The following is a 26,618-nucleotide window of genomic DNA, read 5'->3' as shown; positions in this document are numbered from 1 at the left end:
CCATCTCTGGCACTGAATCCTTCTGCAAAACCTTGCTAGGAGATCTATTTATAAGATGAACAGCGGTTGATACAACTTCAGCTCAAAACCCATTTGGCAGCTGTGCATTAGACAACATACTTCTGACCTTCTCTTGTATGGTCCTATTCATCCTCTCAGCAACACCATTTTGAGGAGGATTGTAAGGAGCAGTAAGTTCTCGTTTTATACCTTTTGATTCACAAAAGTCCTGAAAGGTCTTTGAAACATACTCTCCACCATTATCAGTGCGTAAGCATTTAAGCTTCTTGCCACTCTGATTCTCCACAAGTGTCACAAACGTTTTGAAAACACTAAACGCTTCATCCTTGTGCTTGAGAAAGTAAACCCATACTTTCCTCGAGTAATCATCTATAAATGTCATAAAGTAAGAAGCTCCCCCTAGAGATAGGTTAGGCATAGGTCCACACAAATCACTATGAACAAGTGCCAACTGTGTATCTCTTCTACTGCTTCTATGCTTATGTGGCTGTTGTGTTTGCTTACCATACAGACAATGTTCACAGAATTCAAAATCATTAAATGAAAATCCAGGCAAATAACCAGAACGAGACAAGATTTCCATTCCCTTCTTGGACATATGTCCTAACCGGCTATGCCACAAAGAAACGTTCGGCTACTCGGTTACATTGATTACATTTTTAGAGACATTTGATACATAAATCATGTAAAGTCCTCCAGACTTTACTCCATGTGCTATTGTCATAGAACCCTTGGATATCTTCCACATGTTCTGTCCAAAAGTGGTGACGTAGCCAGCATCATCAAGTAAACTTGTGCTGATCAAGCTCTTTGTAATTGCGGGAACATGTCTCACATTCTTCAGCGTGAAAGAAGAGCTGTTCTGAAACTTCAATTGAACACCTCCAACACCTAAGATCTCACATGTCTGCCCATTGCCTAGCCAAACATGATCTTTAGTGGTCACATAAGAGGTAAACCACTCCTTGTTTGGAGACACATGAAGTGATGCCCCTGAGTCTATAATCCAGTCACTCAGTGCATTTCCATCAGATGCTGTAAGAAGAGCTGAGTCCATTGTATTCTTCAAGAAGTAGATGTCTCCTAACACTAGATTGTCATCCTCTGCAACAGTGTTTGTCACATTTATTTCTTGAATCTTCACTAAGGACTTGTTCTTCTCACCATGGTCTTCAGCTTTCTCTTTGCCTTTTTCTGCTTTCCATTCTCTGCAGTCTCTTTTCATGTGACCCTTCTTGCCACAATGGTAGCATTCTATGTCACTCTTGCCTTTAGCATTGCGGGACTTGCTACGAGACTGATTCCTCTTTCCACCTTTATACTTTTCTTTGGTCCTTCCCCTGACAACTAAGGTTGTTCCTTTGCCTTTGTCCATTGTCTTTCTATTGGTTTCTTCAGTAAGCAGACTACCTTCTACACCTGCTATGTTCAAACCATCTGGAGGTGCAGAATTACTCAAAGCTGTGCGAGAAGTGTCCCAACTTTCCGGCAATGTAATCAACAGGAACATAGCTCTAACAGGTTCATCAAACTTGAAACCTTGAGCTGACAACTGACTGTAGATGGTGTTGAATTCATTCAAATGATTGGACATAGGTGTCCCTTCGTTCATCTTCATGTAAATAAGCTTCTTAAGCCAGTATACCCATGAAGCTGCACTCTGCTTCTCATAAAGATCACTCACTTTTGTCCATGCTTCATAAGCCGACATCGCGTCTGCTACATTGAAGTAAACGCTTTCTGCCAAAGTCAGCATAATGGTAGAAAGTGCCAATTCATCCATTTCGCTCCATTCATCTTCGTCCATATCTTGTGGTTTTATCCCCTTGAACTTTATAGGTTTTATCTGCTTCTTTTGTACCAACACATGCCAAATCTGCTTCTTCCACAATGGGAAATTGGTTCCATCCAGCTTCTTGATATTGTAAAGAGCAGTGTCCTGTGATCTAGCCATAGCTACGCTTCACAGTAGTTTACTTTCCTGGGAAAAATTCAGCAAAGTTTCCCCTGTAAACTGACCTCTGAACCAATATCAACCTGTCAAATGAACCAAGGAAGCTTCAGATTCTGCATAAATTTCGGCAGAGTCTCCTTTGTAAAATGGCTCTGGTGTACTAAAAAACAGACCAAAAAACAGCTCAAAAAACCACTGTCTCTCTAACACTGTAAGCTGTGGGTAAACCTATCCTGCACCTGTACTGTCTCTCACTGTCATGTCACTGTCCTGTAAGCATAGACTGCGACAATGCCTCAACGGCAGTAAAGCAAAGATGCAATCCCAACTGTCTAACTCACAATCAATACATCCTAGCTGCCTATCTAAGGGTGCTCGAGGGATCGCTCCAAGACCTGTATCACCGAAAGGATCTCAACATTCGAGAGTCCCCCAGCTCAATAAAACCTCACTCAACCCTCAACAAAGGCTGCAGTAAATCTGACAGTACATAAACTTCCCACAAAATCATACATCCACAAGTTTCCCACTATATGCTATAACCGTTGCGGCGGTTGTTTGCTGCGTGACTCACAGCCAGCAAACCCTCAACAGACATACATCATCTCTGACAATACATCCCATGTGGAAGTACCTGCAATGTCAGGATGAAATCTGGAATATCAAGCAACAAACACAAGCTACCTGATGAACTAGTGGATGTCGCCTACAGTCTGTGTGTAGATGCACCCGTGTCATATGTGACACGCCTCCAAGAAGTGTGAGCCGTCCTTCGATGTGTAGACAACCACAAATCAGCACTCTGGGAGTGCCGATATCCTTAGCACCTGCAGTCGTAGGCCGAAACCCCAAATTTGCAGAGTCGGATCTGCACCCGCTGAGACCACGTAGTCGAAAATGGCCTGCGCAGAACTTTGTCGAAGCCGAACGGTGGCCGAGATGACCTCAGAATGATTTGGGGCCGTGTCTTCGCCTGTCGAATCTCACTCCAATCTGAGCAAGTGACTCTGGCTACCTGCAAATGCTGCCCCGGGCCTCGATCTAAGCTCTGATACCAGTTGAAGGAGTACGAGCGGAAGTGTGACATGAGAGAGAGTGCGAGAAGAAGAGCACGACGATATGGTGAACTCGCTCTAGTGTAATGTGTAGAGCATAGTGAGTTCTTATTAGGTTTTTACAAAAGAATATGTGTACATACCTGGCGGCCCACCCACTTACCTGGGCGACCACATTGGGCTTTAAACCCCAACAGTTACGTGGGCCCCACATGTGTACAGATAGGACAGCATATACATAGTGCATCGATTTTCACTATCACCAGTACCAGTGTGTTTTTTCTATAATAATGAGGAGTTGGTAGTGCATGAAACATCTCAAGTTGGTAGTTGGTGGGGCCCACATGTGTACAGATAGGACAACATATACATAGTGCATCGATTTTCACTATCACCATTACCAATGTGTTTTTCCTATAATAATGAGGATTTGGTAGTGCGTAAAACATCTTGAGGAAGCTATCCGCGAGCCGATGACATGAGGTGAGCAATTGCGTCAGATGGCATCTAGTGGCGTCAGGAGGCCGAATGGGGTCAATATTTGCACGTGGATGAGTACGGACACGACGTGGGTGTTTTCTTGTGGTAATTATACAGAAAGGTCATCATGGGGAACATCTTTTGGGGCCACTTCACGTGGTGGCGGGATACATTATTGAAAAGAGTCGAGTGCCAGGTGTGTGTATGGATGCAGAAGGGTGACAACTATGCACTGCGAGGTCAGTTTTTTGCCTGTTCGGGGTCCGTTGAGATCATCTAAAAGGCTAAGGGTGCCCAAGTAATAAAGCTAAGTGTGGGAACTGAAAAAACAGAGAGAAGACCAGAAAAAGAGTGGACAGAAGAGGAGGAACAACTGCAACTGTGTTTTTGGGGTTTTTGGAGCTTGTTTTGGCCGTAAACTGCTCATCCGAGGTCGGATTTGAGCACTTTGACATTGTAGACTAGGGTTTTGGGACATTCCGGTCGCGATGGAGCTCTTCATTTTGCCAAATTCCTCACTGGTTTTTTGCTATTTTGGCTGTGTAAGTTTCTCCTATGAGCGAAGCTTCTGCTCCAGTTTGTGATTGTATCTGGCTTATTTTACCCATATTGTGTGAGCTATTTGCCCCATTGGTGTTGGCCCAAGCTCATTTGTATCTAAACATCAGAAGTTCTCCTCTTTTGAGCTGAGTTTTGTGTGTGTGTGTGTGTGTGTGTGTGTGTATAGAGTGGGTAACTGGATAGTCTCTCTCCTCTCACTCCATCGTTGTGTTCCCTATCTCGGCCAGGTGGGTTGTGTAAGCCGAGTGGTGCCCCATAGTGTGTGTGTATCATCCCAAGAGTGTGTGTCGCGTTGTTATAGAGGAGTTCTGTGTGTTTCCATCCCGCTCACATTCTTTTGGCGTCCCGACGGAGAATCTTCTTCGAGTACCTTCTGCTTCGAGCTTCGAGCTTCGAGATTCGAGGTTACAGGTTACAGGGACAGGTATAGGTACAGGTGATTCACACAGGTACAGGTAGCTGGAGTACAGTGACATACTAGCAGTGGTGTCACTTGCAGTTGTTGTGGGTATGCATCACTTGGCGCCTGTTTGAGCGCATTGTCTGCTGGATTGTACGTTACTTGTGGAAACTGCCATTGTACGTCTTTGAGGATCCATATTTGGTTTTATTTGGCAGTCCTAGCCATTTTTGAGACTTGGTCTGGAAGATAGTCATTTCTGAGACTTGACTATACGCGATTTGCATTAGCCTTCGTGTGAGGGTCGATAGCGTGAGGTTTTATTGCGCTAGGGGATTCTCAAATGTGGAGATCCTTTCGGTGATACATGTAGCTGGAGCACCCTTTTTGTGACCTCGCCATAGGCTATGTACTAGTGATTCCTATTTGATGCTCGGGTTCTATTGTTGACAATTTATGCATACATATACAGTCTATATTTTGGGTTCTCGCTGCTCTACTTCTGGGGAAACTCTGTCAAAATTGTTGGAATTAGGGTTGCAGAGAAACACACACAGCTTGGAGAAGACGAAGGAAGCTCAAGGCACACAATAGAGAGTGTGTTACTTAGTGTGCAATGGAAAGATAGATAGCCCTAGAGTGATGGGCGTATATACAATGCACGGGGGAAAAAACCTCCTAAAGAGGGAAAAAATGCCCCGGCGGTCCTAGTGTGTTCACACACATCACTACCACATGTATATGGTAACAAATCCCCCCTGGAGTGATGCGGTGAACGAGAGCTGGCACATGAGTAAAGGGAAGTGCCATGCCCTGAGGACAGGATCAGTCCACAAAGGGGAGTAAGCCCAAAGCTTTGCGGAAAACTTCAAGCTTCTCACGAGACAATGCCTTTGTGAAAAGATCTGCAAGGTTGTCCTGTGTTGTCACATAAGCCAAGCTGATCTCTCCTGCTGAGAGCCTCTCCCTGACATAGTGGTAATGCACCTCAATGTGCTTTGTGCGAGCATGAAAAACTGGGTTCCTCGCAACTGCCAATGCGCTCTAACTGTCAGTGTAGATAGTGTTGGCAGTGTCCTGTCCAACACCCAAGTCAGCCATAAGGCGTCTGAGCCATACACACTCAACGGTAGCTGTGAAGACTGCCCTGTACTCAGCCTCACAACTCGAAGTGGCCACAGTAGGTTGCTTTTTGCTCAACCATGATATACATGAACTGCCAAGCATGAAACAAAAACCACTTGTGGACACTCGCGTGTCAAAACAACCAGCCCAATCTGAGTCCGAAAAAGCATGTAAGTCTGGCGGCAATGATCCCCCCTTGGGATAAAACAAGCCAAGATGTAAAGTGCCACTAAGGTAGCGAAAAATCCTCTTGACAGCCTGCCAATGCTTAGACCCTGGGCTATGCATAAATCTGCTGACATGCGAGACTGCAAACTGAATATCTGGCCTCGTGTTGCATACATAAATGAGGCAGCCAATAGCAGTTTGGTAAAGAGTGACATCAGTAGGATCGCCAGCATCATGTAGACTCAACTTCAAACCTGTTTCCATGGGAGTGGCAATAGGTTTGCAATCCTCAAGTCCAAACTTACATAGCAATGTCTCTATGTAACTTTTCTGACACAAGGCAATACCACCATCACACTGCTTAAACTGTATACCCAAGTAATGATGCAACAGCCCCAAATCTTTCATCTTGAAAGTAGCATTCAAATCAGCCTTAAATTCAGCAATATGTCTCTCATTTGGTCCAGTGATCAGCAAATCATCAACATAAAGAACCACAATGAGAAATACATCATCCTCACGCTTTACATACAATGTGCTTTCTGTTGGACTGTTACGAAAGCCTCGTTTAACCAAATGAGTGTCAGCTTTCTCATACCAAGCACGAGGAGATTGCTTCAACCCATACAAAGCCTTCTTACATTTGCACACTTTGTCCTCTTGTCCTTTTATGACAAAACCGCGAGGCTGCGTTACATAAACTTCCTCAAATATGTCACCATTCAAGAAAGCAGTAACAATGTCTGATTGATGTACATCCCAACCAAAATGAGCTGCCAATGCACATAGAAAACGCACAGTAGTCATACGACAAGTGGGAGCAAAAGTCTCTTCATAATCTATGCCTTTTTGTTGTGCATAACCCTTTGCAACAAGTCGAGCCTTATGGCGATCGATCTCACCATCCGGCTTGCGTTTCAACTTGTAAACCCACTTCGTACCAATGGCCTTTTTGCCAGGAGGCAAATCACATAAAGTCCATGTGTCATTCTCTATAAGTGCATCATATTCTGATTTCATGGCAGCAATCCAATTTTTTGAATTCTGTGCTTCTTCAAAAGACAGAGGCTCCTCAACATCATGTAAACTAGACATAGCCAAGGCATAACAATATGATGCATAAGATGCATGGCGAGAGCCTGAACGAGTACGACTAGATAAAGGTGCATCCAATTTACTATCACGCAAAGTGTGCACCAGCCATTTTGGCATACCTCTAGCCTGCTCATTTTCAGCCCTTTCCTCATCAAGTACATCATGTACATCTGCATCAGTAATAGGCTGTTCTAAAACATTTTCAGAAACCCCCATAGGCTAGACATTTGCCTCATTGGAACTTACATTCGTATTTCCACCACTGAAAAGAGGCAACAAAGTGTCATAAATGTCCTGTGAGCTTACATTACTGTCTCTAGTACATGACAGCAAGGGCTGAACAGAGTCTTCCACAAACACTACATCCCGTGAAACCAGAATACGTTTTGTTTGCGGATGATACAACCTGTAACCTTTGCTTTCAGCACTATAACCAACAAAAATACATTTGACAGCCTTATCATCCAATTTTCTGCGCTGCACTTGTGGCACCAAAGCATATGCCAAACATCCAAAAACACGCATGTGCTCAATAGAAGGTTTTCTATCATGCCATGCTTCATATGGAGTAATAGACTGCAAAGCTTTCGTAGGACACCTGTTAAGTATATAAGTGGCACACATGATGGCCTCAAGCCAAAAAGAATGCGGCAAAGCTTGACTTTTGACCATACATCGTGCCATTTCCGTTAGTGACCTGTTTTTCCTCTCAGCAACACCATTTTGCTGAGGTGTATAAGGCAGTGTACATTGGTGTTTTATCCCACGACTAGCCAGAAATGCATTAAATTCATGAGACATATACTCCCCCCCTCGATCGGAACGGAGGGTGCCCATAGTACATTTTGAGACATTTTCAGCCATAGCCAAAAATTGTTTGAAGCACATAAAAACTTCGGACTTCGCTTTAAGCGGAAATACCCATGCATGCCTGGAGTAATCATCAATGAAAGTCACGAAGTACAGGTAATTTCCCAAGGACGGAGTTTGCATGGGCCCACAAACATCACTATGCACAAGCTGCAACCTGCATGTGGCCCTAACTGAACCATCCTTTGGAAACTTAGAACGCTGCATTTTACCCAGAATACAGCCTTCACAAACATGTTTGACAGGTGCTTCAAGAGGCGGCAAAGAAGCAACCATATCAGATTTCTGCAAACGCAACAAACTGGCAAAATTCAGATGACCAAAACGTGCATGCCAAAGTTTTGCATCTGAAATAGCCCTTGAATCTGCAACAGCATTTGCAAAATTTTGTCCACACTTGTCATACAAAGTGAGCTTATACAGCCCACGGCACAAAAGCCCAGATGCAACAATTTCATCACCAAAGCTGAGATCATGAACAGTACATCTGTCATCCACAAATTTGACTACAAGTCCAAGTCTAGCAAGTGCGGATACAGACAAGAGATTCTTCTTGATCCCAGGTACATAAAGTGCATCAACAAGTGTGAAGGAACTGCCATTAGCAGCAGTGAGCACAATCTTTCCAACTCCCTGAACTGGATAAGAGGCGTTGTTGGCACAAGTGACTGAATTCCCATGAGGGACAGACTCGAGAGAGGTAAACAATTCACGATGTGAGGTAATGTGCTTTGTAGCACCACTGTCGAAATACCACACATGTGAATCTACAGCAACTGACAAGCATACATCATGGACAGCAGGATTGTAAGTGCACTCTGCGCTAAAAGCCCATTCTCCATCAACATCAGCATCACAATCTCCTTTCACAGAAGACTCAACAATGGATGCATTTGTAGTGGAACCAGCATTTGCAGTGGAACCACCCTCTTTCTTCTTAGCCTCTTTGGCCTTCAACTTAGGACACGACTTGATCAAGTGATCATTGGATTTACAATAATGGCAACGCATCTTCTTTTTTCCCTTATCACCAGAATTGCTAGACGAAGTGCTGCCAGCAGAAGCATTAGGAACAGAATTTTTGCCACTCGCAGCAGAACCATAAGAAGTGGCTGCATTACTGTTACCACCCTTTCTTTGAGAAGCAATAAAAGCCTGTTCAACTGCACGCTGCCTAGTCCTGTTTTTTCTAGAAAGTGACTCTTGGAATAGCAATGTGCATAATGCATCAAACTTGACAACTTCAGGATTTCCTTGGGTCATCAGTCTCCAAGTACTAGCAAAAGTCTGGTAGGAATCTGGTAAGGCATCAAGAACAGTCTGCACAAGGGAACTATCCGAAATGACTTCACCTGCAGAAATGAGTTGCTCATTGATATCCTTGACACTAGCAAGGAAAGTGTCCATATCATCTTCCTCATGCATAATCTTCGACTCTAGCTCTTTACGCAGCAAAGCAATTTTAGCCTCATTGCGGCTTGCATAAAGACCTGCTAGAATATCCCAAGCCTGTTTTGCAGATTTTGCTGAACGGATGTGAGGAATAATGGTGCGCTTCACAGACAACGCAATCAATGCATGAGGCTGCGCATCCTTAACATCCCAACGAGCTTGTTCTGCCGTAGGCAAAACAACTCTAACAGCTGCAATCCTTGCAGCAAGACCTGCAACATCCTCAATATCGCCTACATCTTCAGAACCAGGACGTACATCAATGCCCTGCACAATGTTCCAGACACCTTTTGACACAAGAACATGTTGCATCATATAAGCCCACATAGGGTAGTTGTCCCCATCCAACCTGTCCTCAGCAGCAAACATCTTGAACACATCTGTGTTGTTGTTGTCAGCCATGGTAAATGCTGCACCTGATGTGAAAACTGCCCGAAAATAGGAGAAATGGAGCGGGAACAACTTGTGCTATATAGCACAAACCGTAGAAGACTATAAGGCACCTGTTATGCAGAAAGCGGCACTGACAGAAAATCTACACAAAATGACGAAATAGCCTGTGCAGTACTGCCCGTAGTGGAAACGGAGGCCGAAATGAGCCCAAATCAAAATTCTGAGCAGACCAAGCTCTTTGAGCTTACCCAAAATATTTGTCGGCCTGCGAACGCTCGCCAAAGCTCACTGAAATCGGAGAAAGTGAGCAGGCGTGTGCTGGAGCAGCTGGCGACTAAGCCCGGGAGGACGTGACCTGCTCTGATACCAAATGTTGGAATTAGGGTTGCAGAGAAACACACACAGCTTGGAGAAGACAAAGGAAGCTCAAGGCACACAATAGAGAGTGTGTTACTTAGTGTGCAATGGAAAGATAGATAGCCCTAGAGTGATGGGCGTATATACAATGCACGGGGGAAAAAACCTCCTAAAGAGGGAAAAAATGCCCCGGCGGTCCTAGTGTGTTAACACACATCACTACCACATGTATATGGTAACAAAAATTTTTCCAAGTTATGATGGCTGGTCTTTTGGTTTTTTAAGGCATTTATGTTGTTATGTTGCTGAAATTCTGGCAAAATCAGAGGATAAGACATGTGTGCTTTTTTGGGAGCTACATGGTTGGCTTTAATGGATGACCAAAATGGACCTCAATTCACTCCTTTTCATTTAACACAAAGGATCCGGATAAATGTTCATGTGTCCAGGAAGATTTTTTTCGAGTAGCGCATAGTATTTATGTTCGGGCCAAGAAGATTAAGAGAGATCCTGGAATGTCCATTGCCTGTTGTAATTCCGATAAATGAACTATGAAAACTCATTTGATGTGCATGTGTTTATCCTTATCTAAAGCTTGAGTGCCATTAAGGTTTCTGGGGATTGAGTCAGTCAAAAGTTTTGGGTTATTGCACGTGTGTTCGAAGGGGTTCTCAAAGCATTGTAACTTGGGTAGCCATGGCTTTCTCTTATTCGGAATTTCATGGAAGAAGTGATGAAGATGTGGAAGACTTTTTAGAAAAGATGGAGGTTGTCTGCATTAGCAACCAGATTCATGACCCTCCGCAGATGTTACGTCTTCTCCAAATCTGTTTGAAGAGTGATGCATGAGTTTGGTCCAAGGCATTTGAAGAGGAGTTGCGTGGAGATGATCCACCCGTAAGGTTGAGTTGGGACAATCTAAGGCATGGATTGGAAGTGGAGTTTGTGAAGATAGAAGATCCTGACAAAGTGTGGCAAGAAGTACAAGGTTTGGTGCAAAAGGAAGGTGAACTAGTAGATGCTTACATACGTAAGTTCTCATTGGCATGGGAGCGGATGTGCAAGGCCTTAGAACCACAGGTACCCCCACCTGACATGATGAAGAAGGACAGGTTCTTGGCTGGTCTTTGGGAGAATATACGTTGGAGAGTGGAGCTAAAAAAGCCTAGGACATATAAAGATGCATTGGAGGTGGCAAGGAACAAAGAGTGGAAGCTAAGAAAAATGAGCCAGCTAGGGGTGGAGTCTTTGCCCATGAGGTCTGAATTTCAGCCTATGGACTCTTTACAAGGTCGCATGCTAGGGGTTTATCATGAGCCAATGGTTTCTGTTACTCCTCAAGCTATGCCAGTAGCAGTCACTACAACAGTGCAAGATGATGGGCTAAGGCAAGACATGAGGTAAGTGATAGATTTAATGAAGAATCTCAGCCTAACCATGCTAGGTCAAGTGGGAAATAATCGAGGTCAAGGGAGGTTTGTAAATCAGCCAGGAGGTGAAGAAAGACCTAGGAATGGTGCTGGACAAAGCAATGGTAGGTTCTAGAGGCAGACGCCCACATGTTATAATTGCGAAGAGTTGGGCCACATCAGCCCGCAATGTGATAAGCCACCAAGGATGGGGGAAGACATGTATCCATTTCCAAGACAGGTGCTAACTAGGTCAAATGATTATGGCATCGAAATCAAGGGAGAAGAAGGAACGAGTGGATTCACCCAAGAGGAAAAGGGAAAGACAAAAGTGCTAAGTGTAGTCACCTTGGAGAAGGCATCAAAGCTAGAGGATACATTAGTGATGCCTAGTGCGAAGAGGACCACAGAGGACAAGGAAGGAAGAAGTGCCCCACGTCCTAGTAAGAAGAAGGGAAATAGCCATGAAGGCGAGGATCTCAAGGCTAAGAGAAAAGAAGGGCTCGTCGCAAGTTTCATGTTTCAGATTTTCCATTAGGGGATGGGCAATTAAGCTATGACTTGAAGGAGGATCTGACAAGCAGGAAGGTAGATGTTACTTTTGGGAAGCTTATAGAGATGGTGCCTAAGATAAAGCGACAATGGAAGAGGATGGTTAACCCAATGGAGAAAGATCCAGAGAGAGGTTCAGTGAAGGTGTTGGCAATGGATGAGCTACCAGACATTTTCCCAATAGTAGATGTGTGGCACAAAAGAAAAAATATGAGACAAGGTTATGTCGATGGTGGGGCTCAAATATGTGTCATAACACACTCATGTGTTGAGAAGATGGGTCTCACAGTGACTGGGGTGTCAGGCTTCCGAATCAGATTGGCAAACCATCAAAAAGTAAAATGTTTGGGTGTTGTAAAGAGCTTAGAAGTATAGGCATATGATGCAAAGGTAGTGGTTGATTTTCATGTGATGCAAGAAAGGTTGGGAGCATATCCTATTATACTGGGAAATTTGCAACCTGTAATCCCGAATCTCGAAGCTTGAAGCTCTAAGCACAAGGTACTCGAAGAAGATCCTCCATGGGGGCACCAAAAGAATGTGAGCGGGATGGAAATATACAGAATGCCTATATAATGACCAGACACACACTCTTGGGATGATACACACACACACACACTATGGGGCACCACTCAGCTTACACAACCCACCTGGCCGAGACAGGGAACACACAGATGGAGTGAGAGGAGAGAGACTACCCGTTTACCCACTCCACAGAGAGAGAGAGAGAGAGACACATACAACCCCAAAAAACTCAGCTCAAAAGAGAAGAATTTTTTATATTTAGATACAATGGAGCTTGGTCCAACACCAATGGGGCAAATAGCTCACACAATATGGGTAAAATATGCCAGATACAATCACAAATTGGAGCAGAAGCTTCGCTCATAGGAGAAACTTACACAGCCAAAAAAACAGAAAAACAGTGAGAAATTTGGCAAAATGAATGGTTCCATCACATCTGGAATGGCCCAAAACCCTAGTCTACAATGTCAAAGTGCTCAAATCCGACCTTGGATGAGCAGTTTATGGCCAAAACAGGCTCCAAAAACAGCAAAAACACAGTTGTGGTTGTTCCTCCTCTTCTCTCCACGTTATTTTTGGTCTTCTCTTAGGTTTTTCAGTTCCCACACTTAGCTTTATTACTCGGGCACCTTTGGCCTTTTAGTTGACCTCAAACGGACCCCGAACAAGCCAAAAACTGACCTCGCAGTGCATAGTTGTCACTTTTTTGCATCATCCGCACACCTGGCACTCAACTTTTTCCAATAATGCGTCTCGCAACCACATGAAGTGGCCCCAAAATATGGTCCTCATCATGAACTTTCTACATAATTATCACAAGAAAACACCCATGTTGTGTCCGTACTTATCCACGTGCAAATATTGACCCCATTCGACCTCTTGACGCCACTAGATGCCATCTGACGCACCTGCTTACCTCATGTCGTCGGCCCGCGGATAGCTTCCTCAAGAATTTTTACGTGCTACCAACTACTCATTATTATAGAAAAACACACTGATACTGGTGATAGTGAAAATCGATGCACTATGTACATGTTGTCCTACCTGTACACATGTGAGCCCCACGTAACCACCTGGCTCTGGAAAATGGGCAATCCTTTATTTGATGCATCATACATGTGTATATACATATGCGCAATCCCTTGCTCCAAAAACTCCTGACAATGGCATGTGAAGGCAGAATATGCACGGGAGACAGCATGGGAGTGAGGACGTGTGCCATGGTGCACATGTAAGAGAAGGGATGCTGCAAGGGGATTCCAGTAGGTAACAACAGAGGTGCTGCAAAGGGATACTAAGAGGTGCGCAGGTAGCAGGAGGAAGGTTTCAAGCGATTGCTAGTAGCAATACGAACAAGTCTATGGTCACACGAGGCTTAGTTATCAGTTATTTGAAAAAATAACTAAGCCTCATTGTTGGTCACACCCAAAAAGGAGCATTAAATGAATAACTATGCCCACCTTTTGTAACTATGCCGATTTTGGCATAGTTGTGAAGTTCAAGGCTGAGTTGGGAGGATGAATGAATATCTAATCCTCTTGTGACCATTGAAGAGGCTTAGTTATTCACTTAATGCTATGTCTGGGCATAGTTGGCTTAGTTATCTATATCCGATAACTAAGCCTCACGTGAACATAGCTAGGGAGATGTGCAACCATAGCTACAGGGCAGAGGTGATGGCATGGGGTCTAGGGTCTCAACAATAATTGATGCCACTTTTGGGAGATAAGATTGGAGGTCTGTAATCTTTGAACGATGTGGACCCCAATTGTTTTTAATACCAGTGTTGTAATGGGCCACAAAAGTGGCTCATGTCTAAATTCTATTATTTTAAGCATAGCTTTTTCACATGACATAAGAACTTCATGAATCTTCTTGAGCATCTTGTTAGAATGTTTCTAAGACTCTCAAGCTCGTATTTCAGTTAAAAAATGCTAAAAACAAATTTCCTTCTTTTTTTTAAATACTTTTTTTTCATAAAATCGTAATTTACTACTTAACTTAGGCGAGTAGTAAATGTTGGCAGCATGGATTTCACTCACGTGATCACGATCATGTGATTACGTTAATAACTGTAGTAATTACACAAGAAAAAGACGTCATCACGCTAATTGTTAACGTGACTTCGATGGTGACCTGCAAAAACCCATAGAGCCGGTTAGCCGGCCGGATAAAAACATATTTCCTCAAGGCCTGTCGAGACTTTTTATTTTCCTGGCGGGCCCGCCGAAGAAAAGACATAGCCCATCGGGCCCACAGGGAAAATAAAAAATCCCAACAAGCGTAACTATATGAAGTAAAAGTCGTGCTTACCTTGGTGCTTTGACTAGACAAATCCCTGGGAAATGTATCCAAGTGCGGGTATAGTCATCTCCTTGTGAATTGACCTAAGGTTACAGAGTCACAGGTCCTTTTTTGGGACTAAATGTGATTCTTAATTTAGTAACCACTTCTAAAAATATTTAAATCCTTCACCGAACATAAAGGTACAAAACTAAAACAATTGAGAATTTGTAGATTCATGCTCATTGCGACAAATCCATTGGTCCATATGAGGGCTGTAATTGATTTGAGAAGATGAGAATATGTAAATGACGAGTCGATAGTCAAGGGTCGGATGTCCTGGACTAGTGTACTAGGCATATAAAGATCCTTGAAGTTTTTCAGTTTTCAACATTATTGATTTGAGTTGATATACTTTTTCACTGCATAATATAAGAGCTATAATTTTTAATTGGGTGAAAGTAGCTTTTATATATTGAATTGGATGCATGAGGGGGCAACAATCCTTGACTGGGTACAAGTAGTCCTCAATTGTGTGATTGTATTAAAGATTTCTTTGTGTTATTTGATGCATTGGTTTATATAGAGAGTACATTATGTATTATGAAAGATTGTTAGTGCATGACATAACCATGCATAGATATTATTGCTTGCACGTGTTTTTGTAAATAATTGAGATCGTTTCAGTGTAAAAAGCTGATTATTCTTTGTAGCATTTGAAATTAGATGTGTCTTATTGTTTGCAAATCGAAGAAGATGTATACATAATCATCATAATAATAATTGCATTGAGAAATTCATAGCATTGGTGTATTTATAATGTCGTGTAGAGAGTGCATTGCAATGTGTATGTTTGCTCACAACATAGGTGATCGATATGTGGATTGATTAGAGTGCATTGCAAATCTCATATTGTACAAATTTGATTACTTTCTTCGTGATTGGTTTTTAATATATATTGAAAAGAAGAAAAATGTTTTAAAATTGAACATCTAGTTCTTATGTCTTCAGTTTTAAATCAAAGCAATGGAGAAAAATGTCGGCACAAGTGGTACGAAGAAGGCAAAGAATAAAAAAGCTCCTGGCAGAGAGTGGGATTATGCTCACAACATATGCGGTCGATATATGGAGTGGCAATGTAAATTTTGCTTCACAAAAAAATCAGGCAGTGCACAATGTATTAGGGACCATTTTTTGGGTAGCATTAGAAAGAGTTGTAAGAAATATGAACATCCTCAAGCACTTGCAATTGCAAAGCGTTTGAGAGAAGAGCTCAAAAAAAGGATGGCAAGAGATAGCAGATATATAGCTCTATTATGGATGCAAGTCAAGAGCAACTAGAGCCAAATATTAACTCTGTTGATCATGTGGTGACACCAACTAACCTTAGAGAACAGCCTGCGAAGGGAGAGGAAATGTCAAGCAGCGTTCCTTTTAAGCATCACAATGAAGGTGGACTTGGTCAAATGGGTCAAAAATCATTGCATCAAAGTTCTCGGATGCAAACTCTAGAAGAAGCACAAACTACACTCACCAAAGCAATGTTCCTTACTCGAAGTGCTCTGGTCATGGTAGATAGCAATCATTGGAAGGCCGCTTGGAAGAAAATAAGTGAGTTTGGCTCAAGATTTTCAACTCCTTATCACACGATACAAAATGTTCTCTTGGATAAATGTTACATCAAAGTCAAAGCGTGTGTTGCCAAAATAATAGTCGGAAATATTTCGCTTTCAGGATGCACAATTGTGAGTGATGGTTGTTCAAATGTTTAAAGAAGACCACTGATAAGTGTTTGCTGGTTTGTCCAAGGGGAGAAACGTTCATAAAGGCGATTGACAGTTCTGGTGCAGTTAAAAGCGGCCAATATATTTCTGAGGTCTTGATTAATGTAATTAAAGAAATCGGAGCTGAACATGTCGTTTAAGTAGTCATGGACAACGTAAAAAACTGTAAAAATGATAGCAAATTAATAAAGAAGTGCTTTCCACACATTTTTGCCAATGGTTATAATACGCATAGCTTAAACTTTGTGCTGAAGGACTGATACACAAGTGAAGAAACCACATGGTTCGCCAAAATAATTGACAGAACATGCCAAGTTGTGAAATTTATCTTGAAATGACAGAGTGCTCGATTTGTACAGAATGCGCATGTCAGTGATGTTGAAACTTCCTGCTGAAACTTGGTTTTGCACACATTTTTATACATTGGAATCACTTCTCCATAATAAGTGTGTTGTGATTGACACTTTCAACTGCACGACCTTTGATGAATGGCATCTTGAGCAGAAAGAAAAAGTAAAAGAGAGAATTACATGTCTACGCGGCTCTATAAACAACGCTCCTTGGTGGAGGAGTGTATTGGATGCATACCATGTAATGATACCTGTTATGTTCGCGACTAACAACCTTGATCAGAAGGCACCAAATATGGGCAAAGTGTGGATGACATGGTGGTCAGTCCATACAGTCTTGAAAATCACAAAAAGTTGAAAGAGTCTGTAGCAGAGAAGGAGTGGCGATTACCATTCTCTGGCAAACAATGAAGAATTTTGGCCAAGTATTTTCATGCAAAATGGAAGAGCGCTCATAGTCCACTCCATAGTGTGGCTTACATGCTCGACCCGGAGTATTGGAAATTAGATCTGATGTCCAATCTAGAGGTGGTCAGCAATTTCTATTACGTGGTCAACACGTTCTACTCAAACGGTCAAGACCGAATTGATTGTATCAAAGAAATGAGTGCATTTAGATTAAAAGAAGGTCCTTTTGTGAATGATTTTATACAGTGAATGGCAAAAGAGTAACCTGTATGGAAGTGGTGGATGATGAATGGTGGAGAGAATTACTCAATCTTACCTTCCTTGCAATGAAAGTACTGGCACAATGTGCAGAAACTCAAGTTCAGAGAGAATATGGAGTATGTACAAGTATGTTCATAGCACTATTCGCAACAAATTATTAACAGACAAGGATAGAAAAATTAGTGTATATGTTTTGCAACAAAAAGATATTGCATCGCATCGAAAGTGCTAGTTACAAGGAGGAAATGCCAACCTGGTTGTATGATTGTCCAAATGAAGACGAAGAAGAATTCAATGTCGGTGTATCTCAATGCACTATAGAGAAAATAGAAGAGAATCTGATAATAGATGTGGAAGTTGAATTACAAGAAGACCCAAAACACTCGGACTTGGAACCAAATAAAAACTTCACAGATTCAGTATGGCTTGAGATTAGAAGGAATATTGTGTCAAAAACCATTTTGAAAGCGCTCGTATTCAATGTGTTTTGATCATATACAATGCTTCATAGTAGCGACTATACATAGTTTGTCAATCTCAATTGTTATGCTCAAAACCAACATCTTGGTCACCAAACAGATTTCTAATTGTGCTAGGGATATCTTGGGAAGCTTGCTTGAATTTATACTCATTTTCCATGTCAAACATATAATATATTCCTTGTGGAATATCTTGTGAATAGATTGCACATCGGCTACTATTTTTCATTAGACAAATTAAACAGACGAAGTGATAATAATGACCACATGTCAATGTATAGTATCCACTCCATCCATCAGAATTCTTGTAGCAAATTGGACATTGGGAAGACAAATATGCATCCAAAGTAAATGAGGGGACCAAAACTGGATGCAGGACAAGGCGACTAATGTGTGTCCCTTGTACAGGCAGAGGAGTCACTCATTGTGTCAGACTTTGAACATCTTTGCTTAGGTGGTGAATACTTTTCTCCATCCGAACCTGTGATGGTTGGGGTGTTTGGGTGGAGAAAGACGTGTTATTTTATACCAGTCGAGTGAGTAGACGCAATGCCATCAATTAAAGCATGACAGATTGCTTTGATCCATGCAGTCTCTATGATTCTCTGTTAAGCTGATTTGCTAGTGGCAATGACCTCGAGTCGTATTGTAGCATATGCATGTGGCATCTCAATGCTCCGTGGGCAAATAGCAAGCAGCACATTATGTCCCCCAAGGTGCCCCCATTGTAGTATGGAAAGATTGGGATCCAAGGAGCTTCGGTGGTACAGCCAATGCATCTTACAATGGAGGGGTGAAGTGTTTGCATTCCTTGCTCTGTCTAAACGTTGTCAAATTTTTCCTCACTCCCTCCCTTGTAGCATTTTCCCACATATGTAATGTGCTCTAGAAAGCCTGCTCCAAGGCTTGTGCCTTCTACCAGGGCCTCGTGGGGAATGCCAATCAGATGAGTGCACTTGGCATTCAATGCCATGCGTATGATTGTGCCTGTGCCATTGGCATCTGATCGGCCACCAACATCCGCTTGCGCATCTTGGACCATCTTTAGTCTCTTCGATAAAGAATCTTGGTCCTGAGCTTTCACTCAATTCATCTTGACCTTTTGTTCCTCCCATAATTTATCCCAGAGCTCTAATTTTTCCATATCGCAGGTGGGAGGGATATCTTCCTTTAAGTCTCTGCAACATACTTTCATATTGCCCAACATTGTCTTAATTTTGTGGTGGGGGTCAAATTCTCAAATCCCTATTGGAATTAGCAACTTTTATTGGCCTTCACCTTATAGCCTACACTCTGTGTTCTCCCATATAGTGCTAGTGAGGTCTTAAATGAAGACGTCTCTTTCACTAATCTGATGTATGCGACCATCTATACATGATGATATTGCCAAAATGCATTCTTTTTGAATGGCACGCATAATAATTTTCTTTTGATCTGGCATCATTTTAGCACTGGACAATAAAAAACAACATATCAAATACAATTTCATGGGTGCACACTGCATTAACACTCTCACACTAGTTTAGACAAACCATAACCATGACTTGAAGACTTTAAGAAATGTACACGATTATATTGATACACATTGGAAACAACTTTCACTGTAAAATGCAGAGCGAACAAGTGGTTTTTAAGGAATTCATCCAAATTAAACAATACAATTAAAAAACCTAAAACATTTCAGCAAATTGTGAATTTATTACAATATTTTTCACCGAGCACTCTCACATTAGTTCAAACAAAGCATACATTGACTTAAAGACTTCAAAAAATTATGCAAGATTATATCACTTCAGGTTGATAAACATTTTGACTTTAAAATGGTATATTTACTCGTGTAAAATGAAATAAAAATAAGTAACTCCTAATAAAATTGTCCAAATCTAACCAAACATGTTAAAAATCCAAAACAATTCAAAAAAATTTGGTAGAACATAAGACTTGAGTTTTATTTTGTACGTTATCACAATTCACTTAAGAAAAAATGCCTCTTAGAAGATACATGCATCGTGACGTACATACTGCCAATTTTATTTTAGCTCATTTTGAAACATTAAAAGTATACAAACCAATGATAAATTTCAAAGATCGTCTTGCTCTTTAAAAATATAAAAAGGAATATTTAACATGCAAATTGTGTGCATATACTTTTTTACATAGAATTTATGTAAATGTAGCATTTAAAATAGCGATGATGATTGATGAATAAAGCATTATTTTGAATATTATTAGCTAGTATTATTTTTATAAAAACACTTGAAAACAACAATTCAAACGATTCAAACATTTGTATATAAAATACTCTTCATGGCCGCGTTACCGACCAAGTATTTCATATATTTTATACCTTAAAAAAATAAACTGCACATGCACATACAAGTTAGGTGGCATTCGTACGACCGGGTTAATGACCTAAACACATATCTATGCAAAACAACTACTTCTAACAAACAACACTCAATTAGCCACGTTACCGACCCAATGTCCCCTGAATCTAAAGAGAAATAATGGATTGCATATGAGCATCATATAGCCGCGTTACCGATTGATGCCCATATGATTTTTTGAATGAGTGCCTTGATCACTCACAATTTCAATCAAAAGACCATACCGCATGAAAATGTTTTTGTATAAGAATTGTGTTGTGGTTCTAGCATCATTGTTTTTTGTTGCTTTAGACTCAACCCATTTGGTCAGATACTCCATTGCCACAATAATGTATTGAGCATGCATTCTATATGCTGGTGGTGAGATAGGACCTACAAAGTCTATTCTCCATCTGGTGAAAGCACGTGATCCATGATTGGTCGTAGTAACATGTCATCATGTCTCATCATTACTTTAGTACGTTGGCAAGTGTCACATCATTTGACGCAATATTCAACATCCATGAACAAAGTAGGCCACTAGATCCCTGATACTAGGAGTATTGCTTTTATGATTTTGTCTATTGAAAAGTGTTCTCCAACTGGACCAGCATGATTGGTCTCAAGAATGGACAGATACTCATGTTTTGAAGCATAGATTCTTAAGTTCTTGTCTATTTAATTTTGATAAAGGTGGTTTCTAAAAATGGTGTAGTTTTTGGCTTCTTGTTGAATCGATCATAATCTAGCTTGGCTCAGGTTCTGGGCTAAAACACCTTTCTCTAAGTACACCACAATGTACTTTGCCATTTGGGGGATGTTGCTATCCTGAAGAGTGTAGAATGTTTGATAGGCTTGTTGATTGTGTGCAAGCATCACATGAGCTAACATAGTCTTGTACGCTTTTTTGCATGTGAGGCCAATATAGCCAAGTCACTTGATATCTTTGTGTTTAAACATTATGGATACATGTTGTTTGTAAATGAGCTTCTTTCAGATATATCTCTTTGTTGGATGGCTCAATCCATAATCTAAGTATGCCATCACATCCTTGCTTGTATAGCCATCTTGCAATCAACACCAAGTTGCACGATTTCTCTGTAAGGACATGAGTCCTACGGGCAAGGCCACCGGCACAGCCAGGCAGTCTGTACACTAGGGGGAGGCTATAAGATAGCATGGTTGGGTGGAGACTAGCACACGGCATTACTCTCGTACTTTCACTGGTATCTGAGCTACTTTGGGAAAGAGGAAAAGCAGGTTGCATATGCATGTGATGCACATCTCCTCTCCAACAATCCGCATGCAACAGGCGGGGAAGACAACGGTCCCCAGTGTAGCAAAAAGAGGCACAAGGTTCTGTGCAAACACCACACACACCCTCCACATCCAGCGACCAAGGTAAACTCGACTGACAACTCTACATCATCGAGGCTCTGTTGGTGCCATTTGCTGCATGCATAGGACGGCCCTTTAAACCCTTGTATGAAGGAGGGTTGAATCCACCCCATGAGGGTAAGAGGCCAGCACCCTACCATTCAATCTATTCACCTTTTTGTATAGAACAAGGAAAGATAGCATATGTGTGTTGACAAAGAAAGCTAGAAGGAAAAGAAAGCTACAAGCTCCAAGGGAATAATCCCGCTCTCCGAGCGAGCAAATCTAAGCAAGTGCTAAAGCGAGCACAGAATTACAAAGATATTAACAATATTTTCATTTTTTTTGTCAATTGAACGCGTGAATGTATTAAGAAAGAACACAAAAGATTACATACATCCATGGGAAGGGAGTAGTAGACTCAGACCAAACTATCGAAAGCCCTAATTAATAATATTTTGCAACATTCTTTTATCAAAATCTAATTAAAGCATCGTCAGAGAATTCGTCTTCTATGGAAAAATTGGCATATAGAACTTTCTTTAGAGAATTTTTTGCACCTTTTAATTCTCTCTCTCTCTCTCTCTCTCTCTCTCTCTCATTCTCTCTCAAGCTAGCTATAATCTATAGGAGCCAATAAAAAACACCAAGTTAGAGACAAGTCTTACCTAGTTCAATTACACTTTGCGCCAATTTAAAGTTAAGGTTGGGTGAGTGTTGGGTTTGATAGTTCACTTTAGATTTGATCTTAACCATTGGATCCATGGTATTTACCTTGTTGGCACATTTGTTTTTACATACCCCCTTGAGAGGTTCTCCATTGGCACCCACTTTTTTACACATGAATTAGAAATCAACCACAATATTTGCCCTACCTAACTCGATTTGACTTGAAATTTCTTTTGCAGATTCTCCTTGTCGAGGGCTTTCATAGTTGTGTAGTATGCCATCAGAAATTGCTCGTCTACCTTGGGCGTCTCTAAACTGACTTCTTTACCCTAAAAATCTTCGAATTTTGAAGCAAAATATGGCTCCTAATGTAGATGATATGTATGAATTGTCAGTCTTGAAAGGTACGCAGGTCGGCGTGAGCACATTTCGCTTCTCTCACACTCTATCTCTCCCACAAATGCAATGAACGCTGGCATGCATGTATGTAAAGGCTGTGGAGGCTAGACTTCACCTTCAGAGGCTGCAAGTATTCATACGCTCCAGCATGTGAAGGCAGTGCAAGCAGAGGCTTTGGTTCGATTTGAGCTCCATGAGCGTCCACTAAGCGGAGAGAGAGAGAGAGAGAGAGAGAGAGAGAGAGAGAGAGAGAGAGAGCACTAGCTATTTGCAGACATGGAGTTGAGCGCCAGACAAGGGTGTGGGTGGGTATGGATATCCTTCAGAATCTCCCATGTGCGTCCGAATTTTGTGCTCTCCCTCCAATTTCTTCGATAAGTCACAGGTTCTTTGCATCAACTCTACGTACAATTTGCGATTGCGATCTTCACAAGCTTGGTCTATCTCCAAAATCCATGCACGCCTGTGCACGTCCATAGAAACAACAATCTCACCTTAGTGTTTAGCTTCTCAATTAATTATTAGCCTCCTGCCACAAACACTGCACGCCGGCGTGAAGTGTTTTGTGCTATGTTTATTTTTAGGGAGAGGCTTGCCCACAAGCCTAAAAAATTTCAAATATCAGCTAGATTCCTTAACTAGTATTCCCTGACACATCCCCTCCTCTCCTACCCATCCCCTCTCTGCCACGCGTCGCCTCGTCCATCTTGAATATACGCCACCTCTTGAAGGTCTCAATGACCATGGCCAGCAAATGCAACAGGTACACTGGACATGCATCATCTTGCACTACAATCCTTGTTTCATGCATGTACGTCAGCAAAGAAGTCCAACCCACCTCTCAGAAAAAAGGGTCAAGAGGAGCACCTCTCAAAAGTAGTAGGTCTGGCAACTTTTAAGAAGAGCCACCCTCCTTCAAAGTATGGTTGTTTCTCAAGAAGCAACTAGCATGTTTAGTGAATAGTATGTGCAAAAAATACCTACATACATATTTAGACATGCTCAAAGACAAATGGCCCCACAAACTAAATGTCTTTTTCATGTTGGCTTATTGTTTGTAGGTATGCACATCGATGTGCATTCCTACAGAATGATTCACTAAACATGCTCGTTGAAACAACCATACTTTGCAAGAGGGTGCCTCCTCTTGAAAGTCCTCATACCTACTTTGGAGAGGTGCTGAGCGATGTTCGAAAAAAATCGAGATTTAGTGTATTTTTAATCGGCTAAGGTTGCAAAATCCCGGCTAAGTTTTGAGCTTGCCTTGGAAAAAATAGGTCAAATTTTACAATATTTAGTGTACATACCGGCAAAAGCTTCAGATTTTGACCTAAAAACCGATTAACTTTCAACTTTGCCCTTATTTCCTTTTGTTAGGAAAAATGTTTTTTTAAGCCCTAAGGTGCTCCTCTTGACCCTCGCGACGTCACGTCGCGAGAGGGTCAAGAGGAGCACCTTAGGGCTTTAAAAAAACATTTTTCCTAACAAAAGGAAATAAGGGCAAAGTTGAAAGTAGACCTCTTGACACTCTTGTAGGTATGCACGTCTTGTAGGTATGCACGTTGACGTGCATACCTACAAGAGTGTCAACTTTCAACTTTGCCTCTTGTAGTCAAGAGGTCAACTTTCAACTTTTCCCTTATTTTCTTTTGTTAGGAAAAATGTTTTTTTTAAGCCCTAAGGTGCTCCTCTTGACCCTCTTTTTACGTGCATACCTACAAGAGTGTCAAGAGGTCAACTTTCAACTTTGCCCTAATTTCCTTTTGTTAGGAAAAATGTTTTTTTTAAGCCCTAAGGTGCTCCTCTTGACCCTCTTGTAGGTATGCACGTCGACGTGCATACCTACAAGAGGGTCAAGAGGAGCACCTTAGGGCTTTAAAAAAACATTTTTCCTAACCAAAGAAAATAAGGGCAAAGTTGAAAGTTGATCGGTTTTTACGTCAAAATTTGAAGCTTTTGTCGGTATTTACACTAAATATTGTAAAATTTGACCCCAAGCAAGGCATGGTATTCTGCCATGGCAACGCTGGCAAGAACATTGTAGCCCAGGTACACGGGGCGGAAGGGACAATACAGGGAGAGGAAGGGACGATGACGATCTATATTCACTAAAGAGCTGTAAAAATACCCACCATCGTCAAAAATATAGACCAACAAATCTTAAAGTTAATCGCTACTATGAATTAAAAAAAAGAGGGGGGTGTAGGTATGCACGTCGACGTGCGGTCCTTGCGCTCCTTGCCTCCTCGCCCTCTAGGCATACACAACGAAGCTGCCTCTCTCCTGTGCCGATCTAAAGAAATCAGAGAGAAAGAGACTATTGTCTCTCTTCATTGATGCAGAGATAGCGGAAGAGAGATCCAGGAGCCTTGATCATGCATTGATGAGAGAGAGTGTGTCCAGTGCCCAGGCGCATGTGGCCAGAAGAGAGAGGGTGCGGAGAGAGCGTAGTGGTACATACGCAAGACTGCACGTAGAAATCTGACTGCACACAAAGCAAGGGCTTTCTTCTCTCTCCCATTTTAGCTGCAAAGCATGATAATCCCACTCTTCTCTCTTGCACTCACGCTCACACACTCACACATACACACAGAACGTTGTCCAAGTCAGGCCTCCACACACACACACACACACACACACATGCACCTCCATCCACCATGGCCACCCCATCTATGACACCTTAATTGAAAAGGATGAGGCCACTTGTGACAGAGAGAGAAAGAGACTCTCTCCAAAAAAAAACACCTAAAAAATTGATGCCGTGCTTCTAAAATTACTGCACTAAAAAATTGATGATGTGCTTCTAAAATTAGTGCACTAAAAAATTGATGTTGTGCCTCTAAAATTAGTGCACTAAAACTTTATTTATAACTATAGACTTCAAAGGTATCTCCAAAGATTCTTCCTTTTCTTTTTTTTTGAAAATTGAGTGCTTCTATTGAGTCTATGTTAAAAGAAATATAATTGGCCTATTTTAGCTTAGGCAGTAATTGGAAACGTGTGCACCGCTTTCAATGCCCACCACGCAGACCTGGCAGCACTTGTAGCACAAAATATAGAAGAAGAAGAAAGTGGTACCACGTGGCAACCTGAACCATTATACTATGTATTAGATGTGTTGTTTATGTAAGCTAATTTTTCTATTTCCTTGTTACCTAAGACATAGATTACATGTACACTCAAACCCACATACTTTGCTCGGATTTGGGCTTGCTCGGAAAAGATTGCTCGGGGTATGGTAAGACTCGCTTCGAGGAAGTAGTTTCACCCTTCCTTTTCACTCCTTGGAGAAACGCAAGTTTTCTTTCAAAATTCATTTTTCTTCAAGAAAGAAGCTTCACAAGTGAGCAGAAGACTTCACAAAACGACGAGTTTTTGTGAAGAATCAATGAAGGTGTTCATAGGAAGAACATGGCTTGAAGCACTACAACTTCGGCAAGGCAAGAATTGCATGCAACACAAAATCCATTGAGCTTAAACAACATGACTTCAAGCTTTATAAGGTACAAGGTGATATTTTTTTCTCTCTATTTAGCGTGTGTTTACCATGGCCGATGAGGATATCCCACCTTCACACATTTTTTATTTTGAGCACAACATCAAAATCCGATAACCACAGGTGCTCTCGACATTAATATGCATGACGATGATGATCTAGGAGATCATGGCCTTGTATATATGATTGCTTTCAAGACTTAGAAAAATCGCCAAAGTGTACTTGAACGCAACCTCTCTCCATTAAATGCAAATGTTACAAACCTTACTGAGCTACTTGTGAAATTTATGAACTCACAGATGGCTCAAGGAGCTCCAGGTGGCATGGTT

Source organism: Adiantum capillus-veneris, chromosome 10, assembly GCF_014529385.1.
Source record: "Adiantum capillus-veneris isolate H3 chromosome 10, ASM1452938v2, whole genome shotgun sequence".
NCBI classification, from domain to species: domain Eukaryota; kingdom Viridiplantae; phylum Streptophyta; class Polypodiopsida; order Polypodiales; family Pteridaceae; genus Adiantum; species Adiantum capillus-veneris.
This window is presented reverse-complemented; position numbering follows the sequence as displayed.